The 16,737-nt window shown below is 37.3% G+C and overlaps 1 pseudogene; it reads left to right on the top strand.

Annotated features, from left to right (window-relative positions):
• Nucleotides 1–5,001: 5,001 nt before the first annotated feature.
• LOC110205043 (zinc finger and BTB domain-containing protein 12-like) lies at nt 5,002–15,961 on the top strand (annotated as a pseudogene).
• The last annotated feature ends 776 nt before the right edge of the window (nt 15,962–16,737 follow it).

Raw genomic sequence — 16,737 nt, 5'->3', positions numbered from 1 at the left:
GTTCGATCTGCATTCAAGCTCCACAGTTCTTTCTCTGGATGTGGATAGCATTTTCCACCATGAGACCTTCAGAGATGTCTTAAATCCTTGCATTGCTGAGATGGTCTAAGTCTATCAATGTTAGTCATTGCACAATGTGGCTGTTGCTTTGTACAATGTTCTCCTGGTTCTGCTCACTTCACTCACCATGGCCCATTTTATTTTTTAAGGAATTCTTCTCAATCAGTTTTTGTATCTCTTTTTCTGTCTGGCCATTTCTGCTTTTCAAGTAGTTGTTTTCTTCAGTTAATTTTTGTCCTTCCTTTTCTAAGCTATTGACTCTCCTGCATATCTCTCATTTCTTTTCCAAATTTTTCTTCTACTTCTCTTATTTGACTTTTAAAATCCTTCTTGAGCTCTTCCAAGAAGGCTTTTTGAGCCTCATGCCAATTCATATTCCCTTTTGAGGTTCTAGATGGCGGTTTGTTGACAATGTTGTCTTCTTCAGAATTTTTGCCTTCATTTTTGCAGTTCCCATAATAAGAATCTATAGTATGTTTCTTTTTGCTCATGGTGTTTGCTTATTTCCTGGCCTTTAAGAAGATTGAGCTCTCCTGCTAGGGAGCAGGGGACACTGATACAAACTTCTTGTGTTGGGAACCTGGAGCCTGGTCGCTGGCTTTGTGTTTTGGGGCCTCACTTGCAGACAGTTGGAGGCTGTAAGGTTCTGGCAGATTACCTGATGTTGAGCTGGAATCAGCAAGACTGGAACTCTAGGGGTAGGATTGAGTTGTGTGGCACCTGGAGGTTGCCTGCTCACCCAGGCCTTTCCTTTCACTTTCTTTGAATCATTTCAGATAGGTGTTTTGCTGCTGCAGGATGTTTTTCCTCCTGGGGCTTTCACTCTTGGAGCATTTCCCAGAGGTTTGCTGAGGCACTGGTAGACTTGGCTGCCATAAAACACCATGGCACATGGTGGTTTTCTGAGCTGGTTTCCACTGGTTTGTCTGCCTGTACTGAGGTACTTGGGGGTCCTGTTGTTGGTGCTTGCCTGCTTCACCACCTGGGGTTCAGGATCTCCACCTGGCATGCTGAGCTGGGGCATTCTGCTAGCTTGCTGGGACATCTCCCATTCTGTACTGCTTTCCCTCCTCCAGGACAAGAGGAACCTTTTCTGTCAATCTCTCAAGCTTCCTGGGCTACTGGACTTCTGCACCTTGTCTTTCTGCTGGTTCAGCTTTTCCAGGGTTTTTCCCGGGGTGATATTTTCTGGGCTTTGAGAGGTTAATAAGGGATGGTGAGAGCTCCACCATCTTGGCTCCTAGGAGTGGATGTCTCCATTTCTTCTTTGGAAAACTACCTGTCCATATGCTTTGACCACTTATTAACTAGGTAATGACTCATTTTTTTTTTATAAATTTGGCTCAATTCACTGTATATTTTAAAAATGAGATATTCATCAGATAAATTTGCCATAAGTTTTTCTCAGTTACATGTTTTCTTTCTAAATGTGGCTGCATTAGTTTTGACTGTGTGAAAGATTTTTAATTTCATGAAATCAAAATTATTCATTATACTTCCCATCATCCTCTCTAAATTTTATTTGATTATAAACTCTTATCTTATTTATCTATCAGGCAGGTACATTTTTTTCCTTTTCTACTCTTTTTAGTTTCATAACCAGTTTATTGATCTCATTCTCTCTTTAAGGTAAACATTTAAAGATATTATTTTTTCTCTAAATATTGATTTGGCTGCTTCCCAAAATTTTTGGAATGTTGTCTTGTCGTTATTCTCTTTAATGAAATTATTGGTTGTTTCTAGGATTTGTACCTTTATCCATTAATTCTTTAGGATTAGATTAGTTTTGTTAAATGAAACTTTATTGCACTGTGGACTGAAAATGGTGTATTTAGTACTTCTGCTTTTCTGTATTTGGTTATAAGCTTTTTAATGTCCTGATTTGTAGTTAATTTTTGAGAAATTGTCAAGTACAATTGAAAAAAGGTATATTCCTTTCTGTTACCATTCAGTTTTCAACAGTGTTCTATTGTATCTAACTTTTCTAAGATTCTATTCATTTCCTTGATTTTTGTATCTTATTTGTTTTATGATTAGGTTTATCTAGTTCTGAGAGGGGAAAGTTGAGGTCCCCTACTTGTCGAGTTTTACTGTCTATTTCCTTCTGCAACTCATTTAGCTTTTTCTTTCAGAATTTGGGTGCTATGCAATTTGATGTATATGCATAGTATTGGTATCATGTCATTGTCTGTAAAATTGGCAAAACATAGTTTCCCTGCTTATCTCTATTGATGTGGTCTATTTTTTGCTTTTGCCTTGTCTGAGATCATGGTTGTTAACACTCTACCTTTTTTACTTTAGCTTAAGTATAATGGATTCTGCTCCAGACATTTATTTTATCTCTCTGTGTGTCTCTCTGTTTCAAGTGTGTTTCCTGTTTTGAATACAGCCATCAGAGAAGCTACCTTTCAGAGCTCTCTTGAGCCAGTTGGAGCTGGCCTTGTGATTTCTCTGGAAACTCACCATTGCTGCACCTGGAGACTGCCGTTCTGGCCAGATATCACCACTTTCCAAGCCTTCTTTTTGAAGATGGTGACATTTGGTTTGGATAGTAGGGAAGCTTCTAGTCCCAAAAGACAGCTGGTGGAGAAAAGCTGGGTTGACTGATGGGGCTTCTGTCACAACTACCTAGTCCTACCGCAGGTGTTTCATCCATGTGGACATCAACCCAGCACCTAGTCCTATGTCACAGATCTTTGTTTCTGATCTCCTAAGTTTCTCAGGCAGGAAATCTTTTTCACTCTAACCTTTTCTTGACTCTGCCACTCCAGAATTTGATCTGAGGTGTTTGGAAGGGAATCTTGGGAAACGTCAAATGAAGGTTTTCTCTACTCTGTCATTTTGCCTGCACTACAATCAAATTCTTTTCTACCAAAAGCAGAGCAACTAATAATTTCTTGTCATTTCTTAATGATGATTTCATCTTTCAAATTTCATCCAGAAGTACTCTTCTGGATTTTATTTCTACCAGTGAAAAGAACTCATTGGAAATGTTGAGAACCTTGGGTTAGAATGAATGCTCCTCATTATAGTGTTAGAGGACAGAAAAGACGAAAGGAGTCAGAGAAGCACTCTAGGTTAGGGAATACGTTTCAAACATACAGAGGAAAGATAGAGAGCATCTCAAGAGGGTAAAATCATAATGAGAAATCAAGCTGCAAGGGATTTGAGATTTTCAAGTATCAAATTTTGAATAAACAAACAAAAACTTTAATGTGGAGAAAAAGTGAAAGCTAATTCAAGAGAATGAAGTAGATGCTCAGGGAAATCACCAACTAATTTAGACCAAAAATAATATGTACACACACAAAAATTGGAGACAAGAGCATTAGTCAAAGACAGAAGAGGAGCATGGACCTTTAATAATATTATCTATCCACTAAAGCTCAAAAGGAGTCAGGGTTGGCAAATAATGTGAATTATTACAACAGCATGAGCAGCAACAGCAACAATGATGTGTTTTGTTTATTTTTAAGTTTGTTAGGGAAAAATGTAGAATCAAGACAGGACATGAACACTATTGATTGAGGGCAGAGAGAAGAAAGAGATGCTAATAAAGATATATTAATTAGGTCTGCTTGCAAAATGTCAGTAACTATGCTCAGATGAAATAAATACTAGGCTACTGGAAGAACTTTTATGTTATTGCTGAGCCACTGTCAGTGATATTAGGAAGAACAATGACTTGACCACTGAATTGTCAGTAGGACTAAAAGGACAGGTAGTATGAAATAAAAGAAATCTTAAGATACTGTGTCATTCAGGAGAAGCCAGATAAGGGAAAAATATATGCAAGGAGAAAGAGAGGAAAAATTTTCAAGGGAAGGGATATTTCTCAATTATAGAGCAGTTATTCTAGAGATCATAGTGAGGTGGGTGGTGGATCTGGAGTTGTGCATAATTCTGTGATTTATGGTACTGAGAGAGTGGGGAGCGAGGGTTAAAGAGATGGATTTTCTATTCGATCATCTAAGATTTTGTATCACAGTTATAGAAATGGTGAGAAGTATTGAGAATTTACTCAAATGGAGTATTAAGTCCATTGAAGAATGTGTCCAAATAGCAAAAGTTATCGACTACAACTCTGCCAATGAAGGCAGACAAGAAGAATGTTCTTTGACTGACCATTCCTCAAGGATTCCCTATCTTGTTTTCCTGCAGTAGTAATCCAGTGCTGTGTGACTGATGAGGGATACATTATCTTTGCTCTCAAGAGTATTTTCACTCACCTGACATAATATCTAACCTTCCTTGTCTCAATTTGGAGCAACTGGTCCTAATCATTTGCCTTGAGTCTTTGGTTATTACTTTCCATGACCTTGAACAAAAAGCTTCCTTCAGTTCAACCTATGTATCTCATATCTACTTGTACTCAGTGAAATATATTCACTGATGCTGTGATGTTGCCTGTTGTATTGGGTCCTGATATTCTAAGAAAGAAGTTTCAAATTAGAGGTCCACTGGTAGTAAAAGTGCCTAGACTCCCAGGTGAGGGAGGAAATGGATTAAAATGTAATTAGGAAAGGTTTAACAAAATAAATAAAAATAAAAAATAATATATTTAATATTAATTTGCCGTTTTATAAGTCAACATGCTACCCACAGGGATCTAATTTTCTTTAAGTTTGCCATCTCTGGTATGGTGTGGAGCATTTTCTTAGCATTCATTATTCAACACATCCCTTTCTTTTCCACAGAAAGGAACACAGAACAGAAATTTACTTGGTAGCACTAGCAAGAAAATGATGTGAAGTTGCTTCCTGATTAAAGGGAAAAAAAACTATAGACCCACAAAGAAATAAACTTATGAAAATATATGCAGATATATGCAAATATACATGTAAATAAAGTATTCAACAGATAAGAACAAGAGCTCTCATTCTGTGACTTGTTGTTGCTCAGTACTGTTTTCTGGACAAGTATTGCAATGCATTGGTAAAGATGAAAAAAGCAAAACAATACACTTCACCTCTTGCCACCCGAATAGGTAAGTAAAGGAAATTGGGGGACATGGGAAGTAACCTGTGCCAACAGATCATAGAGGATACAATTTCAGTCCTACTCTCAGTGATAATTTAAGGCTTGTAGTTGTTTTTTTTTTTTATACCAAAAGCAAACCAAGGACAAATGAAAAATCACTAAATGGTTTTTCATGCCCTGCAATAAGTGATGGAGAAGCAATACCATTCAATATGTTTGTGCCATTGAGTTAGTACAATAGAGTCATAGTATTTTGATACTTCAGTTAGCGGTTTTTCTACCATACTACCTTCCCTCCCATCATAGATTCACTGAAGTATGTCATATTTCCATTGATATATTGAATCATTGCACTGTCACACCTGTTAATCCATAGCAGCTACTTGCCAATATAGTAGCCAGTGATGTAAGTCTAAATGTTTGAGCATTTACCAAAGAATGGGAGCAACGGTTCTTATTTCCCTTTACCATCTAGTCTCTGAAAACATGGTAGAGAGCCCTTGAAAAGGTGTAAAAAGTTAATTGCTCCTTTTTACTTTTAGCAAATGTGTTAATTATACATAACCAGACCTCTTGTCCAGTTCTCAACACATCCTAGGAGTTTCAAAACTGCTCCTCAGTAGCAGCAGCCAGGAGAAAAATTATATGCACAAAAAGAAATCTTACATTTCTTCCTCATATAGGCATTAGGGGAGATTCATGAGGTGGAATAAAAGAAGAGTATAAAATTAGCATATTTATTCTTTCAAAGCTGACTAATTTGGAAGGTTAAAGTTAAAAGACTTGGAGCAGTGAGTTCCTCATCGTTCCATAAAATGATAGCTAGTTCTTTATAATCAGAAATTAGAAGTGTTATTTGAGGGAGGCAAAGCTAGTCACAAATTCCAGGGCTTCTTCTGGGTACTAGATTTTTTATCTTTTTTTTTTTTTTTTTTTAGGATAGGCAATGGGGTTCAGTGACTTGCCCAGAGTCACACAGCTAGTAAGTGTTATGTGTCTGAGGCCAGATTTGAACTCAGGTCCTCCTGAATCCAGGGCCAGTGCTCTATCCACTGCAACACCTAGCTGCACCTAGATGTTCTATCTTCACATAATATTTTTAATATTAGACAATTCAACGTGTATCCTCAGCAACTGAGATTATACATTATTTAAAACAATTTCTGTCCCTTCTTATTTTTTTCTATTTCTACCAAAAGTGAATTTGAAATAATAACTGGGTTTATTTTATTATTGGCATTGTTTTCCATTATAGAAAAAAATATATGAATTGAAAAATCTGTCAAAATTTTTTTTCTTTTTTAATTATTGTTATTTTTGCTAAAGTTTTTGTTTGTGGAAATCAGTTTTTAATATGAGTTTGTATATATGTATATATATATATATACATATATATATATGTATATATATATATATTCATATATACATGTTTTCTGAGGGGAAAAACAATAAGCTTGAGAGAGAAAAAATTCTTATTTGTGATTGATATTCATTCTTTTTCTAGGAAGCAGTGTAGACACACAAGTTGGATTCTTCTCATATGTAATCAAGTATTCAAGAACAAGGTAGCAGAGAGATTGGAGAAGGCTAAATGCTACCAACATTCTAAGTAGAACTTTGAGTCTGAATATTTCTACCATCTAGCTCAGTGCTTGCTTCTTGTACTTTATGGCTAGCAAATCTTTTCTGTTTGTCTATCATCCCATGTCCCTAATGCCTGATATTTTACTTAGACAAAAATTACTTCCTGCTAATATGTACAAAGCTTCAAAGCCTATCTATTTCAGCCTTCTCTGTTCCCTGTTTTTCTCTGTCCACTCCTTCAACTGGAAGTCATCCTCTATTGTTAACATAGTATCCTTCTTTAATGATCACTTGCCCTTACATGACTGTAATGTTCTATAAATAATTGAACCATGCCTTTCCCCTCAAGTCACAATAGTCCTCAGTATCCTCTTTGATGGTGGTTGTTTTTACCCTCATGTACCATCCTTGGAATCACAGAATTTATCTTAACAGGCTGGAGCATTTAATTGAATCTAATAAGATGGAATAAAAGAGAGGTAAATATTAAGTATTATAATTTCTTATTTAATTAATCAAATATATAAGTACAATATAGTGGAGGCAGATGTGTGTAGGTACAGACATACATATATATGTACATGTGTACACACACATATGCAGTTGTTATGAAAAAGGGGGAAAAAAGTGTTTTAGTTGATTTATTGACCTTAATAATTGACCTTGGTCAATAAGAGTCAGGGTGATGTGGCAGCTAAAGTAAAACAACAGGAAAAAATAATACAACTTTAGGCTACAATAAGAGAAGCATAGCTTCCATAAATAGGAAAGTGATTGTCCTGGTTAGACCTTATATGGAATAGGCAGTTAGGTAGCACATTAAGAGCATGGGATATGTAGTCTGGAAAAACTGAATTCAAATCCTGTATCATGTACTCACTATCTGTACGACCTTGGACAAGTCACTCAATCTGTCTCAGCCTCAATTTCCTCATCAATAAAATGAGGACAATAATAATACCCGCCTCATAGGGTTGTTGTGAGTATTAAGATTAACATAATTTAGAGTACTTTGCAAACCTTTAAAGCACTGCATAAATGCTTCTTCTATTATTATTATTATTATTTACCCTTCCAGGTGATACATTTTAAGAAATTATATTTATAAACTGAATAGGGTACAGATGAGAACCAGAATGGTAAATTGCATTGAGTCTATGTCATATGTGGCTCAGTTCAAGATACTGGTCGTGCTTATTTGTTTAGAAGATGTGGAATAGGGATTATATTCATTTTTGGCCCCAGTGGGAAAAACTGGGAACAATGGTTAGAAGCAGAGAGGCTAATTTAAGTTTCATGATCTCCTCTGGCAAAGAGGAAGAACTAAGAAAGCTAATTGGGAGTATGAAGGGCCCATTTTTATCTTCATATTTATTCTACTAAGATACATTTTAGATTTCTCCTTGCTACCACCAGGTGTTATGACCATTTGCAGATAGGGCAATAGCTACAGTGATTTAACATCTAGAGTCAGAAAGACCTTGGCATTTACTAGCTCTGTGAGTCCCCATATACAAACAAAACTCTAGTTCCAGTTCTAATCACTTCTCACCCGGATTAGTATAATAGGCTTCTAAGTTGTATCCTCCTCTCAAAACTGCCCAGTCCAATTCACCCTAAGCTCAGGAACCGAGATGATTTCCCTAAGGCATGAGTATGTCCATGTGAACAATGCTTTCCTCTTACCTCTCCCTGTAGTTCAATGGGCTCCTATCATCACCACCAGAATCCCAGATAAAATCTTTTATTTGTCTCTGTCTTTCTTTTCAGTTTTCTCCCCACCCTTTACAAATCCTGTTACATATGCAATTGTCTCCTAGGTATTTTCTAAAATAATGTTCCAGGCTCAGATTCTTATAATCTAGGCAATAGCTCACTAACCTTTAGACTCCTTAAGAGTCTGCCCAATATGACGGATGTTCATATTATCTTTGGCTGTAAGAAGGCTTGGGTCAAATTCTTTTGGGCAGGACCTGCTTGTTGTGATTTTGTGGTCCCACCATCCCAAACCCCTAAACCTCAACATTTTGGTGGCCCATACAGGGAAACTGCCTAACCCCAAGTTCTTCTGAAGCCAAGACTGGAAGCTATGTAAGCCTCCCCCTGCTTTCTTGCTCTGCAGTTGGGGTTGCTCTCCAAGCATCAAGGCTTAGAGATGCTTTTCAAGCAGATAGTTACAAGGCTGTCTATCATGCGGCCTGACACTCTCAGGCTCTCAGTCCACTGAGTCAGTTCAAGGCCATGGACCTAGGTACACCTTCCATGGCATAGAGGACAAGGATGGACACCCTATCTGAAAATGTATGCCCAATTCTGTGAATTCTCTCAGCCCTAGAAAATTGGGGAAAACTGCAGTTGCTTTTTGGTTCCCTGAGGCTTACTTACTCTCTTCCCTCTACACCCCTGAATTCTCCTTCAAAGAAGTTACAGGGAAAAGTTAGAATAGCTAAAAATACCTTGGAAGATTCTGGAGGTTTGTGATTGACCATTAAGGAGTTTTGAAACTCCTCCTTACAATCCTGGTCACTCCTTTCTCCCACTCCCTTCCCTTGAGTCAAGAGGTTATCTGTCCCTCTCATAGGAGAAAGAGTTTCACCCTTTACCCCCTCACCTTTGATTTTGCCCTCCCCCACCTAGGAAAAGAAGAAAGGGGGAGGGGCAGCAGCTACAGTTTGGGCGCCCCTGGCAATGGCTTTGGGCCCTAGGGCTACCTTTGCCTGGAAATATCACCCAGATTCAGCACATCCTGCTCAAGGTAAAGAAGCTGACCTCTGAAGTTAGGCAAGCACCCTCTTTTAAAGTTGTAGTTTTAACTGTTAATAATGAAATGTTTATTCTCTGTGTAAAGTAATTTGGAAATGCATATAACCAAACCAAAGTCACCTGATTGGTAATAGTGTTGTTTTAAGTTTCAAACTGGTGAACTTTTTTTTTTTTTATCAGTTATGTCAAGCAACTTTCCATAACTTGATTACCACTAAAATAATTTGGCTATTGTTGGTTATTGTTTTAATGTGTAAACTTGCCACAATGCTCATTTGGGTTTTGTCTTGCTGAGAATTTGCAAGTATATAGAAATAATCTCCAATGATTGGCTTTTTATAGCAGGACAAATTTAAATTTGAGATGTAAATCCTGGAAAAGTTTTTCCTAAACTGTGACTAGTGAAACCTGCTATTTGAGGTGAAAAAGCTCATGGGATTTTATTTTGAGTTGTCTTATGGATCATAACAATCCATTGATAATCAATAATCCATCATCTGAGAGAAATGCCACAAGCTACTCAGAGAATATGATACTGGTGGGAAGTCAGCATCAGGAAAAGCTGAGAGGACAATTATAGTCTCAGTCTAAGATGGGGTTCTCCGGTCTCAGTTTCCCCATTAGCTTCCTTTGAAAAAGAATATTACCCACCTGGCTATTCTTGAGTCTGGCTATGAGGTGGATTTGATACTGCATGGTTGGAAAACTGAGTTATCTGAATCCAAACAGAGCTAAGGATGTTTTATCCTGCCATATCTTGGCCCTGCAGTCTTTTCTGTCAGATTTGTGTCTTCCAGACTACAGGCCATTCACCTACAGTTGGTAGCAAACAGCTAGTACCAGACAATGTTCCCACATCAATCCCCAGATGCAGCCTATGCTCCATTCCAGTGAACCTCTTCTTTGGGATCCCCTCAAGGACAGCTCTACAAGCTTTGCCAGCAGGAAGCAGTTTCTGAAGCCATGACCTTTGCCCCTTACTTCAAAAGAATTTGGGTCTCATTTGTTTGAGGGGGGAATGATGAGGGTGGGAGCCAGACATCCCCCCCCCAAAAAAAAGGAAAAACCCTAGACTTTCCCACATGGCCAAATCTCTGGCTGTTGCTTGAGGCCATAATCCCATCAACTGGTCTTTCATTATGGCTACTATACTCATTCTCCCAATTCTGTTACCTCCCTATGGCCCTGGCCATTCCCCACCCTTTATCCTAGCTAGGCTCCATTCTCCCTTGGCCAGAAGGTCTAGGTCTCAGGCCAGTCTGTTCACCCCAGCTTACTGGCCACTCCCATTCAGATCTTCCTTATACCCCTCCTCCAGTCACCCCAAACTACTTAGCCACTCCTAGATCCCTCCCACAGTCTTTCTGTATATAAGGTCCATCTTGTCTCCATTAAGGTGCTTAGATTCTTACAATCTAGCCATTACTCAAATTCTTAGAGTCTAGGCAATACCTCACAGACTCTTAGATTCCTCAAGAGCCTGGCTAATATGGCAGATCTTTAATAAACCTTGTCTCTGGCTGAAAAACAAAACAAAACAAAAGAAAATAAAATAATGTTCCATTTTCCATCTCTATGTCTCTGTATTGGCCATTCGCTCTGCCTATGATGCACTCCCCCACCTCCCCCCACACACATTGTTTCCCTGATTTCTTTAAAGACTCAGGTTAAATCTTACCTTTGAGTGTGGGATTCATCATTTCTCTTGACTGATAATATCTTCCTTACTCTGCATATATCATCTTTCTACCTAGTTATTTACATATCACCACTATTAAAATGTATGCTCCTTGAGGTCAGGACTTTTTTTTTTTTGCTTTTCTTTGTATCCTCAGTACTTAGTATAGTCATTGGCAAATTGTGAGTCTTTAATAAATGTTTTGTGATTGACTGACTTTAGCTTGAAATCTAAAATCTTAAAGTGTGCAAGGTAAAGCTTTTTCAGTGGAGGGGGAAATGATGGGTGGGTGGGCACTAATGATTAAACATCACTAATATGTTAATTGGTTGAAAGAATGAAAAATATATCTATATACATAGTTGATAATAGAAATTTACCTTACCTGACAGAAAATTGTCTTACCTGAAGTAGAAGGAAAAGGGGATAATAAAAAATGAGGGGGGGTAATAAAAGTGAGGGCAGATAAAAGAAATCAGTCATTAGAAACAAAAAAAGACTTTAGAGAAGCAAGATAAAAAAATTGAGAGAAGGATAAACAGAAGAAAGTAAAATGGAGGAAAATGCAGAGTCAGTAATCTTAACTATGAATGGGAATGGGATGAAATGGAAGTGGGTAGCAGAATGGATAAGAAACCAGAATCCAACAAAAATTTTTAAACAAGAAACACACTTGAAACAGAGATAAAACAAGGGACTGGAACAGAGTCTATTATGATTCAGCTGAAGTAAACAAAAACAGGTCTACTGATCTGAATCTCAGACAAAGCAAATGTAAAATTAGACCTCATTAAATGAAATAAGCAAGAAAACTACCTGTTGGTGAAAAGAACCACAGACAATATAGTAATATCAACATTAACATATATACCAAATACTGTAGCATTCAAATTATTTTTCACTTCTGTTTTGAAAATTATTTTTAGTTTTCAAGATTCACTTCCATAAGATTTTGAGTTTTAAATTTCCTTCCCCTCCCACTCTTCTCCCCCAACCCCAAGATGGCATGCAATCTGATGTGGACTCTACTTATACATTCATATTAAGCATATTTTCCCATTAGTTATTATGTAAAGAACAATTGGAACTAATGGAAGGAACCACGAGAATGAAGCAATAAAACAAAACAACAAAGGAAAAGGAGAGCAAATATTATATTTCTATCTGCATTCATACTCTGTAATTCTTTCTATGGATGTGGATAGCCATTTCCATCATGATTCTTTTGGAGTTGTCTTAGATTCTCGCATTGCTGTGAAAAGCCAAGTCTATCAAAGTCATTCATCACACTATGTGGCTCCCTCCTAATCTTGGATGCATTGGCTTTGTCTGTGAAAAACACAAAACCAAACAAAACAACTTTTCAATTTAATACTATCAAAATTGTCCATTTTGAATTTCGTAATGTTCTGTATCTCTTGTTTGGTCATAAATTTTTCCTTCTCCATAGATCTGAAATATATAAACTGTTCTTGCTCTTCTAGTTTGTTTACAGTATCAGTCTTTACATCCAACTCCTGTACCCATTCTGACTTTATCTTGGTATAGAGTATTAGATGTTGGTCTATGCCCAGTTTCTGCCATGCATTTTTTCCAGTTTTCCCAGTAGTTTTTGTTAAATAGTGATTTCTTATCACAGAAAGATGAGTCTTTGGATTTCTCATATACTAGATTAGCATGGTCATTGACTGTTGTGTCTTGCATAACTAATCTATCTACACTGATCCACCACTCTATATCTTAGCCAGTACTGAGTAGTTTTGTTGATTGCTGCTTTATAATACAATTTAAGATCAGGTACACCTAGGCCACCTTTCATTTCTTTCATTAGTTCCCTTGATATTCTGGGTTTCTCTTCTTCCAGATGAATTTTGTCATTATTTTTTCTAGCTCTATAAGACAATTTTTTGGTAGTTTGATTTATATAGTGCTAAATAAATAAATTAATTTAGGTAGAATTGTCATTTTTATCATATTAGCTCTGCTTACCCATGAGCAACTGATATTTTTCCAATTATTTAGATCATTTATTTTTTGCATTAAGTATTTTATCATTGTGTCCATATAGTTTCTATTTTTGTTTTGGCAGGTAGACTCCCAAATATTTTATAATGTCTGCAGTAATTTTAAATGGAATTTCTCTTTCATCTCTTGCTGCTGGGCTTTGTTAGTAATATATAGAAATGCCTATGATTTTTGTGGGCTTATTTTATATACTGCAACTTTGCTGAAGTTGTTTATTATTTCAAGTACTTTTTTTTACTTAATTCTCTAGGATTTTCTAAATATACCATCATATCATCTGCAAAGAGTGATAACTTTGTTTCTTCCTTACCTATTCTAATTCTTTCAATTTCCTTTTCATCTCTAACTGCTGTAGCTAACATATAAAGCACAATATTGAATAATAGTGGTGATAAGTGACATCCTTGTTTCACACTCAATCTTATTGGAAATGCTTCTAGTTTATCCCCATTACATGTAATGCTTGATTATGGTTTTTGATAGACAACATCTATAATTTTAAGCAAGACTCCCTTTATTCCTGCTCTCTAGTGTTTTAAATAGGAATGGGTGTTGTATTTTATGAAATACTTTTTCTGCATCTATTGAGATAATCATATCATTTCTGTTAGTTTTGTTGTTGATATGGTCAATTATGCTGATAGTATACCTAATATTGAACCACCTGCATTCCTGGTACAAATTCTACCTGGCCGTAGTGTATTATTCTCAAGATAGTTTGTTGTAATCCCTTTGCTAATATTTTATTTAAAGTTTTGCTTCTATACTCATTAGGGAAATTGGTCTATAATTTTATTTCTCTGTTTTGGCTCTTCCCAGTTTGAGTATTCAAATTATTAAGGGAAAAGTTATGTGAAATAAAGGAGGAAATTGATAGTCAAACTATACTATAGGAGGACCTCAATTTTTCCCTCTCAGAGACAGATACATCTAATCATAAAATAAACAAGAAAGAAGTGAAGGAGATGACTAGAATCTTAGAAGAATTAGATAGACATCTATAGAAAACTGAATGGGAATAGAAAGAAGTATACCTTTTTCTCAGCTGTACATGACACTTCCACAAAACTTCACCACACATTAGGGCATAAAACCTCATAAAAATGCTGAAAAGCAGAAATACTAAATATGCCCTTTTCAGACCATAATACAATAAAATTACTTTTCATTAAGGGCCATGGAGGCATAAACTCAAATTGGAAATTAAATAATCTAATCCTAAAGAATGAGTGGATCAACAAACAAATCCTAGATACAATCAATAATTTTACTAAAGAGAATTACAACAATGAAACAATATTCCAATATTTCTGGGATGCAGCCAAAGCAATTCTTAGGGGAGATTTTTTTTTAATCTCTAAATATGTATATCAATAAAAGAAAGAAAGAACATATCAATTATTTGGGCTTACATTAAAAAAAACCTAGTAAGATAACAAATTGGGAAGAGGCAAAGAACCAGCTTCCTAACTAATTTGTTCTCCACCAAAGACAAGGAACTCTCCCTAGAACACTCAGCACCATAGCATCTAGAGTGGAAATGTTGTGATTTCAGATCTCAGGGCATTAGCCTGCCACATTGGAAACATGAATCAGTTCTGGGCAGAGGAGTGCCTCTATGATATCACCATCATAGCTGACAACCCAAAGTTCTGGGGCCATCTGGTAATCTTGGTAGCTCACTCCCCATTTCTTCCTGAATCATTTCTTCTCAATACCAGTTTAGAGTTACAGGTCTCATTAATCCATGTTGTGAGAATCTTGGTGGACCTCCTCCTCTTATGCTGTACTGGGACTCTTTATTCCCATGTCCATGACATTGTCAAGTACTTGACTGCTTTGTCCTGCCTCTAAATGGAGCATGTAGTGGAGAAATGTAGAAATGCTTTGAACCAAATGATTGAGACCAGGATAGACATGAAAGAGTATGAAGTTAGTTGAGGGATTAGATAGACTAGGTTCAGATTCACCCACCTGCTCAAACCCCAAAGCCAGCTCCCAAACCCCACAATCATCTCATGCCCCTCTTCTTGTTTGACTAGTGAGGCTAGAATTCCCTCCTAGATGGGGTTATTGAACTGTAGGTGGTAAAGGAAGAAAAGGGTGTAAAAATAGGATGTGTCAGATATGTGCATTGTCAAGGTGGAATCAGCACTGGAGATGATACAAAGGAATTATCCACCTGAGGGTACTGGAGGGAACCTTGGTCTTGGAGGAAGTAGTAGACTCCTCGACAATGAGGTCAGTGAAACTATTGACAACCCTGATGATAGCATAGCACCCCAGGAAATGGTGAAGCCCTGCTATAGTCTGAACAACAACAACAAAAAAAATAGGAAGAAAAAGGCTTGTTGCTCTCCTGGAGGTTGAGTAGGAGAGGGCATACGTCTTAGCGTGGGAGATGAAGCTGTAGCAGCAGTTACTAATGTCCAAGGGCAGTGGAGTTAATGGGAATTATGGGGGCCTCAGAAGCCTTATACCAGGTGGTTCCACAGTAGGAAAACCACTGAAGTATATCAAGTGTTTTAGGTGCCCTAAAGTGCTTCAGGTTGTGGAAAAACTTGTGTTCCAAGAGAGCCCAACATTTTATCTTCATGTGCCCTTGACATGGGAAGCAGTTTAACCATAGCAGCAAAGTCAATCATCACATGAACATCCACTGAGGTGTCAAATTACATTCCTGTGGTATTTGTGGAAAGTGCTTCAACCAAAATTCTACCCTACATAATCACCTCAACCTGTGCTCTGGGACTGGGCCCTATCACTACCACTTCTATGTGCTTTGTGCATAAACTCACCATTCAATGCCACCTCAAAGTGCAGCATGTCAAGACCACAGTAGAGGATGTTTTTGATACCAATATGTCATAGCTCATGAAGAATTACTAGGGGAGAGTATGGGGTGAAGTGAGAAGATTGGTAGTAGATGAAGGATACTTTCTTCCCAAGGGGAGGAAGTTAAGGAGAAAAGAGCTTTTCTGTTTCCAGGAGAGTTAACATGCATCCTGGGGTTGAAGGCAGAGATATTATAAAAGAGCAGCTGTTCAGATCTCAGGGAATAAGTAAGGGTTAAACCTTGCTGAGGGGATTGTCAAGTCTTTCCTTGGGATGAAAAGATTGTTGTGTACCAGGGTAAAAGATCCAGGAGAGAGGAAAGACTCTTTTTTGGGAAGAGGTAGATTACTGGAGTAAGGATGGTACAGGGATAGGAGAAAAAAATTTTTTTTTATTAGTATAAGAAAGCTGTAGAGAAGATTATTAATTTAGCTGATATGGAGTGGGTGGGAATTGGGAGGGAATCTTACCAAAACTATACCATTTCTTGGGGTGGAATAAAGCAGAGGAAACTTCTTAAGCTCTTGGGAGAGCAACCATTAGGAGGAAGGGCAGAACATGTTTTTGGTTTTCTTGTTTTTTGCATGAAAGGAAGGGGAAAGGTGGACAGGTCATTTGTCTCAGTAGATGAAAAGTGACAAATAGTCACAAAAAAGAGAGAAACTAGAAATAGGAAGAAGTAGAATAAAAAATAGAGGCAAGAAAGAGGAGTAAATCAGAAGTTAGTAAGGGTTGGGTATAGGACATAGAGAAAAGAGGAAAATATCTAAAGGAGGCCTCTTGGGGAGAGGAGGGAGGAAACCAAAAAGGGA

The sequence above is a fragment of the Phascolarctos cinereus genome, unplaced genomic scaffold, assembly GCF_003287225.1.
Source record: "Phascolarctos cinereus isolate Bilbo 61053 unplaced genomic scaffold, phaCin_HiC Scaffold_4;HRSCAF=312, whole genome shotgun sequence".
Classification (NCBI taxonomy): Eukaryota; Metazoa; Chordata; class Mammalia; order Diprotodontia; family Phascolarctidae; genus Phascolarctos; species Phascolarctos cinereus.
This window is presented reverse-complemented; position numbering and strand designations above follow the sequence as displayed.